The sequence below is a fragment of the Oncorhynchus mykiss genome, chromosome 8, assembly GCF_013265735.2.
Source record: "Oncorhynchus mykiss isolate Arlee chromosome 8, USDA_OmykA_1.1, whole genome shotgun sequence".
Classification (NCBI taxonomy): domain Eukaryota; kingdom Metazoa; phylum Chordata; class Actinopteri; order Salmoniformes; family Salmonidae; genus Oncorhynchus; species Oncorhynchus mykiss.
Window position 1 is genome coordinate 13,176,939 of NC_048572.1, and position 12,132 is coordinate 13,189,070.

A 12,132-nucleotide genomic window follows, 5' to 3' on the forward strand; every position below is an offset into this window, starting at 1 on the left:
CGGTGTATCAGAGAATCACCAGCAGCAAGAGTGACGACATGATATATACAGAGAAAAGAGTCTGCCCGAGAATTGAACCCTGTGGCACCCCCGTAGAGACTGCCAGAGGTCCAGACAACAGGCCCTCCGATTTGACATCCTGAACTCTGAAAAGTAGTGGGTGAACCAGGCGAGGCAGTCATTTGAAAAGCAAAGGCTCTTGAGTCTGCCGATAAGAATGCGGTGATTGACAGAGTCGAAAGCCTTGGCCAGGTCGATGAAGACGGCTGCGCAGTTCTGTCGATGGTGGTTATGATATCGTTTAGGACCTAGAGTGTGGCTCAGGTGCACCCATGACCAGCTCGCATAGTGGAGAAGATACAGTGGGATTCGGAATGGTCAGTGATCTGTTTAACTTGGCTTTTGAAGATTTTAGAAAGGCAGGGCAGGATGGATATGGGTATATAACAGTTTGGTTCTAGAGTGTCTCCCTCTTCTGAAGAGGGGGTTGACCGCAGCTTTCCAATCTTTGGGGATCTCAGACGATGCGAAAGAGAGGTTGAATAGGCTACTAATAGGGGTTAAAACCATTTTGGCAGATCATTTTAGAAAGGGATTGTCTAGCCCATCTGATTTGTAGGGATCCAGATTTTGCCGCTCTTTCAGAACACCAGCTGTCTGGATCTGGGTGAAGGAGAAGAGGGGGGTGGGCTTGGGCAAGTTGCTGCAAGGGGTGCTGATATGTTGGCCAGGGTAAGGGTAGCCAGGTGGAAAGCATGGCCAGCTGTAGAAAAATTCTTATTGAAATTCTCATTTTTTTTTTTTTAGATTTATCAGTGGTGACTGTGTTTCCTAGCCTCAGTGCAGTGGGCAGCTGGGAGGAGGTGCTCTTATTCTACATGGACTTTAGTGTTCCAAAACTTTTTGAAATTAGTGCAACAGAAAGTAAATTTCTGTTTGAAAAAGCTAGCTTTATCTTTCCTAACTGACTGAGTATATTGGTTCCTGACTTCCCTGAAAAGTTGCAGTGTTTGTAACTTTTCAGTTTTACAGCGTGAATAGAGCCTTTAGACAAGATAATGCAACATGGAACTTGCGAGCTATTGGTTTCATGCTTTTTAAAATGGTTTTCCATTATTGCTCTGTACATTTTACCAACGACCACAGTTAGCTGAAATGTTCCCCAACGGATACTTGTTGAAGACATTGTTTGAGTGCCAATATCAATGCACTACCTCAAGTGTGATTTGGGATCTATGATTCAATAATTCCTGCATGATTGCATTGGTTTTGGCTATATTATTATATTCATTCACTGGCTCATTATCACATGTAAATGTTGTAAAAAGCACATGCTTCTTGGTATATCTTTTTCTATCATTGAGTAGCGTTTGTAAATATAGCTGGCGCCATCACTAAGGCTTTGCCATAGATTAAATAGGTTAGTTGAGCAGCCTACCACGGTCTCCGTAGGTGAAAGGGAACAGTTTTCGGGACATAGAATATTAATGTTTAGGCTTTTTTTTACACCTATGCTGCACCTTTTGATTAGGACATATATATTTTTGTGATTTGCAGTGTCATGTGAAATGTTGACTGGATACAATGAACTTGGCTTAAAAAAAGGGAAATGGAGAGGGTTTTCGGTGAAATGCTTTTTAAAATAATGTAATAAAATGTTTTGTGTGGAGAATGTGCTAGATTATAGAATTGAAATGGGTATTATTTCTACATTATGAAAAAAAACAAAAACAGTATAGTAGCAATTCTGCACTAAAGGTTATTCATGATACAATTGTGGCAAAAATCAGGCATCATAACTTGGCATTCCGCTTTAATGTCCCTTTGAACTTCCACTTGTAATATACCGAGGTAAAGTTGGTTTTATATTCAACAGACATTCGCAAATAGCCCTTTTAAAACTGTAAAAATCAATAACTAATTCACTGTTTGTCACATTCATAAAACTACATGTGATTTATTCTATAAATGTCTAGCATACTTTTACAACCTTTGTTTTGAGTAAAAATTCCAGTTTTGATTTGATAGAGGGCATGTAGTCCGTCTAGAGGGCGTGTGGTCAAAGTTCTAACGAGTCTGTTATACCCTATTAGAAGGGGCCTGGCAGAAAATTCTGCATCTTCAGTCATATTAAATTAGATTACAGGAAAAAACTATGTGATGAAGACGTCAGGCCTGACTAACAAAGAAGACCGGTGGATGGATCAAGAAGACCAAGAGGATCAACATGGACATTCCACAGTGGAGATAAGAAAAACTAAGAGCGAACCATAACGTGTGTGTGTGTATTAGCATGGATACTGAAAGATACCAGAGGGTGGATTAAAAAAAAACACTAACATAAGAAGTAAAGGGTACATGTTTGGTTTTTGGGCTAAATGTATACATTATGATTTGCTTCTGAACTGTATGTGAACCCCTCTGCAATCTACTGGCACTAACCATTACAAACTAGGACTTCAACCAGGCTGTCCCTATGCTATTTGCTCTCTATTCCAGAACTGTAAATGAATATAACCCTGTTTATGTTTTTGATGGTACCATTCAGCTTGTCTGGGGATGACAAAGAAGGACTTAAATAGAAAATGATTGGAAGGGGCCTCTTTGCTGATAAATTAGAGACATGTAAATAAATGACTGTTGTGCCTTGTAACTACTTTAAAATGTGGAACTGTTGCACAAAAAATGCGAACATTGATTTGGCATAACATTTAACATTGTAAACATTGTACAACTTTATGTAAACATTGTCTAACTTCATATAGAGCAAATTGCACTTCAAATTAACATTTCTTTAAAGTTATTGCAAATAAATGCATATTTTCTCTTTTTCTGAGACAATCACTGAATTAGATTTCTTAATTTCAAATGTTGCATTTAAAGATCATGTATTTCTATCAAATCAAAACTGGAATTTCTAGTCAAAACAAAGGTTGTAAAAGTATACTAGACATTTATGGAATAAATCAAACCTAGTTTGATGTTTCTGACAAACGGTGAATTAGTTATTGATTTATACCACTTGAAATGGCATTTTATAGATTTTATGCATTTCTGTCATGTCAAAACTGGAATTTCTATTCAAAACAAAGGTTGTAAAAGTATGATAGCATTTATAGAATAAATCATACATAGGTTTATGTTTGTGACAAACAGTGAATTACAGTTGAAGTCAGTTTACATACACTTAGGTTGGAGTCATTAAAACTCATTAGCTCTTACAACCAGGGAAGAGTAGGGGAAATCAAGGAGAGCAGCATTTAAAGTGTCCAAGTCCAATTGTCCTGAAACAACTAGGTGTTTCAACACACACTTCATTTCTAATGGATCAATGCCGTGTTTACTGTATAAGATTAAAAACAGGGAATTCAATTAGCTTGTTATTTCTGTTTATACCATATGTTGTGTTAAGTCTGTTTCTTAAGAAGTCAGTGCTGGCCTTTTCAATGTCACAGCATTGTCGAATATGTCTGTCCAATGTCCTTTGCACAAAAACATCCTCATTAAATTAAATCTGCATATTGTCATAAGTACATTCACAATGTCTACATTCGCTGAATGCAAATCCCACCCACTCTTTAAATCCACAGAGCTCATGTTGAGCTAAAGTGTCTCTGCTGAGAGGAACCAATGCACCATATACAGTTGAAGTCGGAAGTTTACATACACTTAGGTTGGAGTTATTAAAACTAGTTTTTCAACCAATCCACAAATTTCTTGTTAACAAACTATAGTTTTGGCAAGTCGGTTAGGACATCTACTTTGTGCATGAAACAAGTAATTTTTCTAACAATTGTTTACAGACTTGTAATTCACTGTATCACAATTCCAGTGGGTCAGAAGTTTACATACACTAAGTTGACTGTGCCTTTAAACAGCTTGGAAAATTCCAGCAAATTATGTCATGGCTTTAGAAGCTTCTGATAGGCTAATTGACATAATTTAAGTCAATTGGAGGTGTACCTGTTGATGTATTTCAAGGCCTACCTTCAAACTCAGTGTCTCTTTGCTTGACATCATGGGAAAATCAAAAGAAATCAGCCAAGAACTCAGAAAAACAATTGTAGACCTCAAGTCTGGTTCATCCTTGGGAGCAATTTCCAAACGCCTGAATGTACCACATTCATCTGTACAAACAATAGTACGCAAGTATAAACACCATGGGACCACGCAGCCGTCATACCGCTCAGGAAGGAGACGCGTTCTGTCTCCTAGAGATTAACGTACTTTGGTGCGAAAAGTGCAAATCAATCCCAGAACAACAGCAAAAGACCTTGTGAAGATGCTGGAGGAAACGGGGACAAAGTATCTATATCCACAGTAAAATGAGTCCTATTTCGACATAACCTGAAAGGCCGCTCAGCAAGGAAGAAACCACTGCTCCAAAACCACCATAAAAAAGACAGACTTCGGTTTGCAACTGCACATGGGGACAAAGATCGTACTTTTTCGAGAAATGTCCTCTGGTCTGATGAAACGAAAATAGAACTGTTTGGCTATAATGACCATCGTTATGCTAGGAGGAAAAAGGGGGAGGCTTGCAAGCCGAAGAACACCATCCCAACCGTGAAGCGCGGGGGTGGCAGCATCAGGTTGTGGGGGTGCTTTGCTACAGGAGGGACTGGTGCACTTCACAAAATAGATGGCTACATGAGGAAGGAAAATTATGTGGATATATTGAAGCAACATCTCAAGACGTCAGTCAGGAAGTTGGGTCTTCCAAATGGACAGTGACCCCAAGCATACTTCCAAAGTTGTGGCAAAATGGCTTAAGGACAACGAAGTCAAGGTATTGGAGTGGCCACCACAAAGCCCTGACCTCAATCCTATAGAACATTTGTGGGCAGAACTGAAAAAGTGTGTGCGAGCAAGGAGACCTACAAACCTGACTCAGTTACACCAGCTCTGTCAGGAGGAATGGGCCAAATTTCACCCAACTTATTGTGAGAAGCTTGTGGAAGGCTACCCGAAACGTTTGACCCAAGTCAAACAATTTAAAGGCAATGCTACCAAATACATTCAGTGAATGTAGTGTATGAGTTTAAATGTATTTGGCTAAGGTGTACGTAAACTTCCGACTTCAACTGCATCTGTAATATTAAAGCTGATCTACAACCTAAAAAATAAATAAGTGTTGTCTGATCAGTGATTACCCAAAGGAAAGTTAGAAGGAAGGATACATTTGAATGGTGTTCAAATGTTGGCCAGAATTCACCCAACTTATTGTGGGAAGCTTGTGGAAGGCTACCCAAAAGGTTTGACCCAAGTTACACATTTTAAAGGCAATGCTACCAAATACTAATTGAGTGTATGTAAACTTCTGACCCACTGGGTATGTGATGAAAGATTAAAAGCTGAAATAAATCATTCTCTCTAGTATTACTCTGACATTTCACATTCTTGAAATAATGTGGTGATCCTAACTGACAGGGCATTTTTCCTAGGACTAAATGTCAGGAATTGTGCAAAACTGAGTTTAAATATTTTTGGCGAAGGTGTATGTAAACTTCTGACTTCAACTGTAGTTATTGATTTATACTGCTTTAAATGGCATTTTATAGATTGTATGTATTTCTATCAAGTCAAAACTGTAATTTGTCCTCAAAACAAAGGTTGTAAAAGTATGATAGACATTTATAGAATAAATAATACCTAGCTTGCTGTTTATATGACAAAAGGTGAATTAGTTATTGATTTTGTCACGTCCTGACCATAGAAAGCCTTTATTTTCTATGGTAGAGTAGGTCAGGGCGTGACATGGGGTGTTTAGTCTAGTTTATTATTTCTTTGTGGGGTTCTAAGTTTATTTTTCTATGTTGGTGTTTGTGTTTGATTGCCAATCAGTGGCAGCTGGTAATCGTTGTCTCTAATTGGGGATCATACTTAAATTGCATTTTGTCCACCTGTGGGTTATGGGATATTGTTTATGTTTAGTTGCCTGTTAGCACTGAATTGTCGTCACGGTTCGCTTATTCTTTATTGTTTTATATTTGCTTAAGTTTCACTTTATTCATTGAAATATGTGGAACTCTATGTACGCTGTGCCTTGGTCCGACCATCATTATTTCGGACAACGTGACAGATTTATACCGCTTGAAATTGCATTTTATAGATGTAATGTATTTCTATCAAGTCAATTGGAATTTCTAGTCAAAACAAAGGTTGTAAAAGTATGCTAGACATTTATAGATAAATCATGTCTATTTGATGATTCTGTGACAAATTGTGAATTAGTTATTGATTTTTACATTTTTAAATGGCTTTTGCCAAATGTCTGAATGTCTGTTGAATGTCCGAATGTGTGACTATAAAACCAACTTACCTCGGTTTGAAATATGGACTCTGCAGTAGGGAGAAACAGCAGCACTGTCCACCCCATGGCCATTAAAATTGTTTTGTTGGCCGAAGTGGGGAGTGTCATGCATCAGGGTAAAACATTGTATTTTTTTTGCTGTGCAATGATGCCCAGGGGACAAAAAGTTTGCAGTAACTTTGTTGTAATAACGCAAAGGGATGTGGCCGTTTCACCATTAATGATTCCAGCTTTAATGTGTGAAATTAATATCAAATCCAGTGCAGGGGTCACCTGTGTCCTATCAGACCACCAGCTGCATTTAATGTCAGCCTGATCCTGCCTGCTTCCATGGAACTGCCTCCCTAATGGTTTAGGTCCTTATTGAGGTCAGAGGTTAAACCCGAGCATAACCTATGTAGTAGGATGTCCCTTGGGGGTATCCGTACCTATGTAGGGATGTTTAGGTTAATAAACAGGCTGGAGCTAGTACCTCGTTGTCGGGCGTCCTTATTTTAGATCATACTACATGGTGTCAGAAATGGTTTTAAAATTCACATAAACGTGAAGGACGTACCAAGTAAATCATAAATTCAGGCTGTTTCAAAGCATGGAGGGCACAGTGTTGGAGATAAAACAGCGCATATCATTATTTTGCTAGCTAACGAGCAAGGACTAAATTACTGCTAAGCAACATGTTGCAAGAGGAAGAAGCTGGCGGGATTTCAGGGTTTGCGACTCCAAGTTCAACGGGCTCTGGCGCAAACACGGACAGGCCAGTGGCTAGAGTGCTGACGAATTTCGCATTAGTCCCCCGGAGAATTTTGTTTGTATGGACATTCTAAACTGGCCGAAATGGATCAGGCGCTTTGAAAGGTACAGGGTAGCATCAGGCTTAAACGTGAAAAATGAGGCATTTCAAGTTAATACACTGATCTACTCTATGGGTGATGAAGCCGAGAATATATTAAACGCTTCAACGTTGACCGAGGAAGAGAAACTTAACTACAGTGCCGTTTAAGACTGTTTTGAAACGCATTTTGTAGGGAGACACAACATTATTTTTGAGAGAGCTAGGTTTAAATGCGCAAACAGGAGCAGGGTGAAACCACCGAAAAACTAATCCGAGATCGGATTGTAGTCGGAATAATAAATATATCACTTTCTGAAAAGTTACAGTTGGATTCCCAGTTTACCTTGTCCAAAATTGTAAACCAGGTTAGGCAGAGTGAGACAGTGAAAAGACAGCAGACGATACTGCGCGACAGCAGCTCCTTGCAGAACGAAGAGAGTGGGGAAATTCATGCATTTTCATACAGAGCTAAAAAAAAAAGGAGGGGAACACAGAACAGAGACAGACGTGGAGAAAACAATCACAGACAGCACCAGTAGCTAGTTCAAGTGTTTTGTCGCAAATGTGGGAAATCCCCTTTCCACAGATGGGAAGATTGCTCAGCAAAGGATGCGGAATACAGGAGAGGACACTTTTCAGCTGTTTGTCGATTAAAGCAAATGCATGAGGTCTCAGAGGAGGTACAGCAGGACAGCATCTTTCTGGGAGAAGTAAAGGGAAACAATACTGGCTGGCATTCAGACATTAAACTCAATGGGGAGGTTGTGTCATTTAAACTAGACACTGGGGCAGCAGTGACAGCTATTCAAACTAGGCTGTATAGCTATAGCAGAGATGGCCCTTTGCTCTCTACAAACAAACAACTGTTCAGGCCCAGTAATAAGATTTTACCAGTGGTAGGACACTTGGTGATTAAACTGGAGAGTAAAGACAAAAGTGCCATCCAGCCTGTCTTCGTCATTGACTCTCTGGCCAGACCGTTGCTGGGGCTGCCAGCAATTGAAGCATTGCAACTCATTGAGAGAGTGAGTGAACTGGAGGACCCAGGTGAGGTTTTCAAAAATAAATTCCCCAAAGTGTTTTCTGGTCTAGGAAGGATAGAAGGTGACTACATGTCCCAGCTGTTGGAGGGGCTGAGTGGCGTCATAGTCCACGCGGACGATGTGCTCGTGTGCGGAAGGGACAGCAGAACATGATGTAAGGCTCACAGCAGTTCTGACCCGACTCCAGGAGACTGGCCTGACACTCAATGAAAAATGCACTTTTGCACAATCAGAGGTCTTGTTCTTGGGACACAAAATCAGTGCAGCTGGAATAGAGCCGGACCCGGAGAAGATCAGCACCATCACAGATATGCCCAGACCCCAGAATGTGGCTGAAGTCAGGACCTTCTTAGGCATGGCCACATATGTGGGTAAGTTCCTCCCACAGTTCTCAGATACAACCAAACCTCTGAGAGACTTACTAGCCAAAGAGAATGACTGGTCATGGGGTCACATGCAACAGGTAGTCCTCACACAGATGCAGGACAACATGGAGTGGCGTCCAATAGCATGCATCTCCCGAAGCTTATCCGACACAGAGCAAAGATATGCTCAAGTGGAGAAGGAGGCGTTGGCTATCCCATGGGCATGTGAAAGGCTTAGCCAATACCTTATAGGCCTGCAGTTTACAGCAGAGACTGACCACAAACCACTGTTGGCTCTATTAGGGACAAAGGCACTGGACGACTTGCCTCCCAGAGTACTGCGCTTCCGCCTCAGATTACTGAGGTTCACCTACAAGATGGTGTATGTGCCAGGGAAGGCACTGATCACAGCAGATGCACTCTCCAGGGCCCAGAAGAGGAGCAATGTCTAGAAGGTGAGGTACAGGTGTCCATTAATGCAATAAGGGACAGTCTACCTGCATCTCAGACCAAACTGCAGCAGATTGCAGAGGAGCAACAACGAGACCACATCTGCCAACAGATAGTGCAGCAGTGCAAAAAGGGATGGCCCAGGCAGGAGGAACTGCCTCAACTGCTGAAGCCCTATTGGGTGCATCAAAGTGACTTCCACTGTAATGGAGACCTTCTCATGAAAGGACAACGGATAGTTATCCCAGAGACTCTACAACCAGAAATGCTAGACAGAGTGCATGATGGACACATGGGGATAACCAAATGCAGACTGAGGGCTCAACAATCAGTGTGGTGGCTTGGTCTGAGTACTCAGATTGCCAAGCTAGTGGCCCAGTGTGAGGTCTGTACAAAATGTCAACCTTGTTATCCAGAGCCAATGATGGCAACGGAGCTGCCAAAACGGCCATGGCAAAAGGTAGGGGCGGATATGTTCTATTGGAAAAATGACACTTATCTGCTAGTGGTAGATTACTACTCAAGATACATTGAAATAGCAAAGACACCCATAACCACATCAGTTGGTGTTATCAATGGATTCAAGTCAATTTTTTCCAGGCAATGGGTCACTGAGGTCCTGGTTACAGATAACGCTCCCCAGTTCTCTGCGAGCTCCTTTTCTGCTTTTGCCGCAGAATATGACTTCATACATGTGACCAGTAGCCCCTACCATGCACAGAGTAATGGTGAGGCAGAGAGAGCTGTTAAAACAGTCAAGGGACTGCTGAAAAAGAACAAGGATCCATACAGGGCTCTGTTAGCTTACAGAGTTCCCGGAAAATCCGTGCTAATGAGAGGCCAGAGCTGACCGAAGGTCAACGGGTGTGGATTACAAACTCAAAGACACCAGCAATAGTGCTGAGGAAAGCAGATGCCCCACGCTCCTATGTGGTGGACACAGGCTCAGAAGAGGTACGAAGGAACAAAACACACCTCAGAGCTCTTCCAGATCTACCAGCCACACAGACCGAGGCCACAGAAAATGCACAAAAAGAGGGTGAAGGAGAGAGAATGCTCACAGAGCCACAAGCGTGCCCAAAAAGGGATGTGAAGCCACCAGAATGGCTGAAAGACTATGTTACGTGAAGAGAAAACATACTGTGGGGGACCATACCCAGCAAAAAGAGACTGTACCTAAGTTAGTATGAACATTGTGTGATTTAATGCTTTCATACTGTTTCAGGATGGGAAGTAGCATGTTAGAGAATAATACTGGTTTCCAAATTGCATTTCAGTTATGCTTCAGTGGTTATGCATGTTGAGTTCTTGTTCATGGGAGAGGGGAAGATGTAGTAGGATGTCCCTTGGGGGTATCCGTACCTATGTAGGACATACATTAGGTTAAGTTAGGTTAATAAACAGGCTGGAGCTAGAACCTCGTTGTCGCGCGTCCTTATTTTAGATCATACTACAACCTCAATGCCAACTCCAACCATCTCCAATAGACTAACTGCAGCTGGCTCATCTGGAAAGTCCAGTTAGTGACTGATCATGTGTTTTCTCAGATTTTGTGGTGCCATTAGATTGGGTTTCCCCCTACAGGAAACTGAAAGTTAATATTTCCATCAAATGTCAATGACTTGGTTGTAACATATGTGGTAATGTAGTAAAATGGCTATGGCTTCAACTCAATCCAATATAATTTTGTTCTGAAAACCTGGGTATGCCTGGTCATTCAAGCTCAAAGTTTTCATCCTAAGAGTAGAAGACTTAATGTAATTTTAATGGCCGATTCTGAAAAGAGAAATGGGCTAATTGGATAAACTACGCATGCTTAACAAAAGAAACCGCGTGTGCTCCCATTTTAAAACTTACCATTTAGCCTAAAATGGAACAATGAAACTGAATCGAAAGTGTCTCTTTAGGGGCAGTTCAGTTCCACAGCAGACTGTCAATTCACAAGTGGACAGCTGAATCTTTAACATTCTTACCACAGCTGAACTTGTGCTATGAGTAAAGACAAATAGATTGTTTATTGGGATAAGTTAACGGGATGAATCCCACCTGTCGTAAATTATTCGCACTTGACAAGCATGTTGTGCATTAGCCTAGGCCTACGTGTTGAAGTGAAGATGCGCCTGGTCCAAAATATTCTCACTGCTCCTGGATTGAACGAGTCTCATGGGCTCTATATTGGAACCCTGTTCGACTGGCTCACACTCAATGCACTATACATAGCCCAAAGTGTTAAAGTGTTATCCGGATTGAGATGTCGTTGGGACGTGCAGTGATGATTTAGAGAAAAATAGCATGTTTTTCTACACATAACTGAACCCAGGTCAACAGATTTTATTGCATCGCCCTCAGCATCCGAGTCTGACTGACATTTTGTTTAAGTTTTCCGTTATTTATGTGCAATATTTTACAGTCACTGCCATAACGCTCATAGATAGGCCTATGTCTCTACGGCTGCGTTTACACAGGTAGCCTAATTACCTGACCCCCCCCCCCCACTAACTGCGTCTTCGACCAATCACGTTAGCTATTTTGCCAATAATTGGTTAAAAGCTCAGGTTTGGTCTGCCTGTGTGAAAGCTGTCTGATCATTTTCATTTTTTAGATGCCAGATTGTTTCTAAGAACCGCCACTAGATGACAGCATTTTGTTAAAGTTGACCTGTGTATTGAGTTTATTATGCTATAATAAGGACCCCAAGTAAAGACCTGCATGAGGACCAGAATGTCTGATCACATAGTTGAGCGCATTAAAAAAAACAATCATGTGCATAACAGATGGATTTATGACCAAAAAATGTATCCGATTTCAAGAGTGGTGTTAGACTATATTAAAAGGATGCAGTAGATACTGGTGCCTAATCGGTGAATAAGTAGTGTGTTTGATTAAAATTGAGAGGCTCTGTGATAATAGTTTAGGTGATCCCATTATCTTAGTAATGTAGTCTAAATAATTTATAAGTAGGGTATCATCACGAGGCTAGGCCTGCACCTTATAAACATTTTAATAAAGGCAGTGTTTTAAGTGTGTTTTTTTACACTGAACAAAAATATAAATGCAACATGTAGTGAGCATTTCCCCTTTGCCACGATAATCCATCCACCTGATAGGTGTGGCATATCAAGAAGCTGA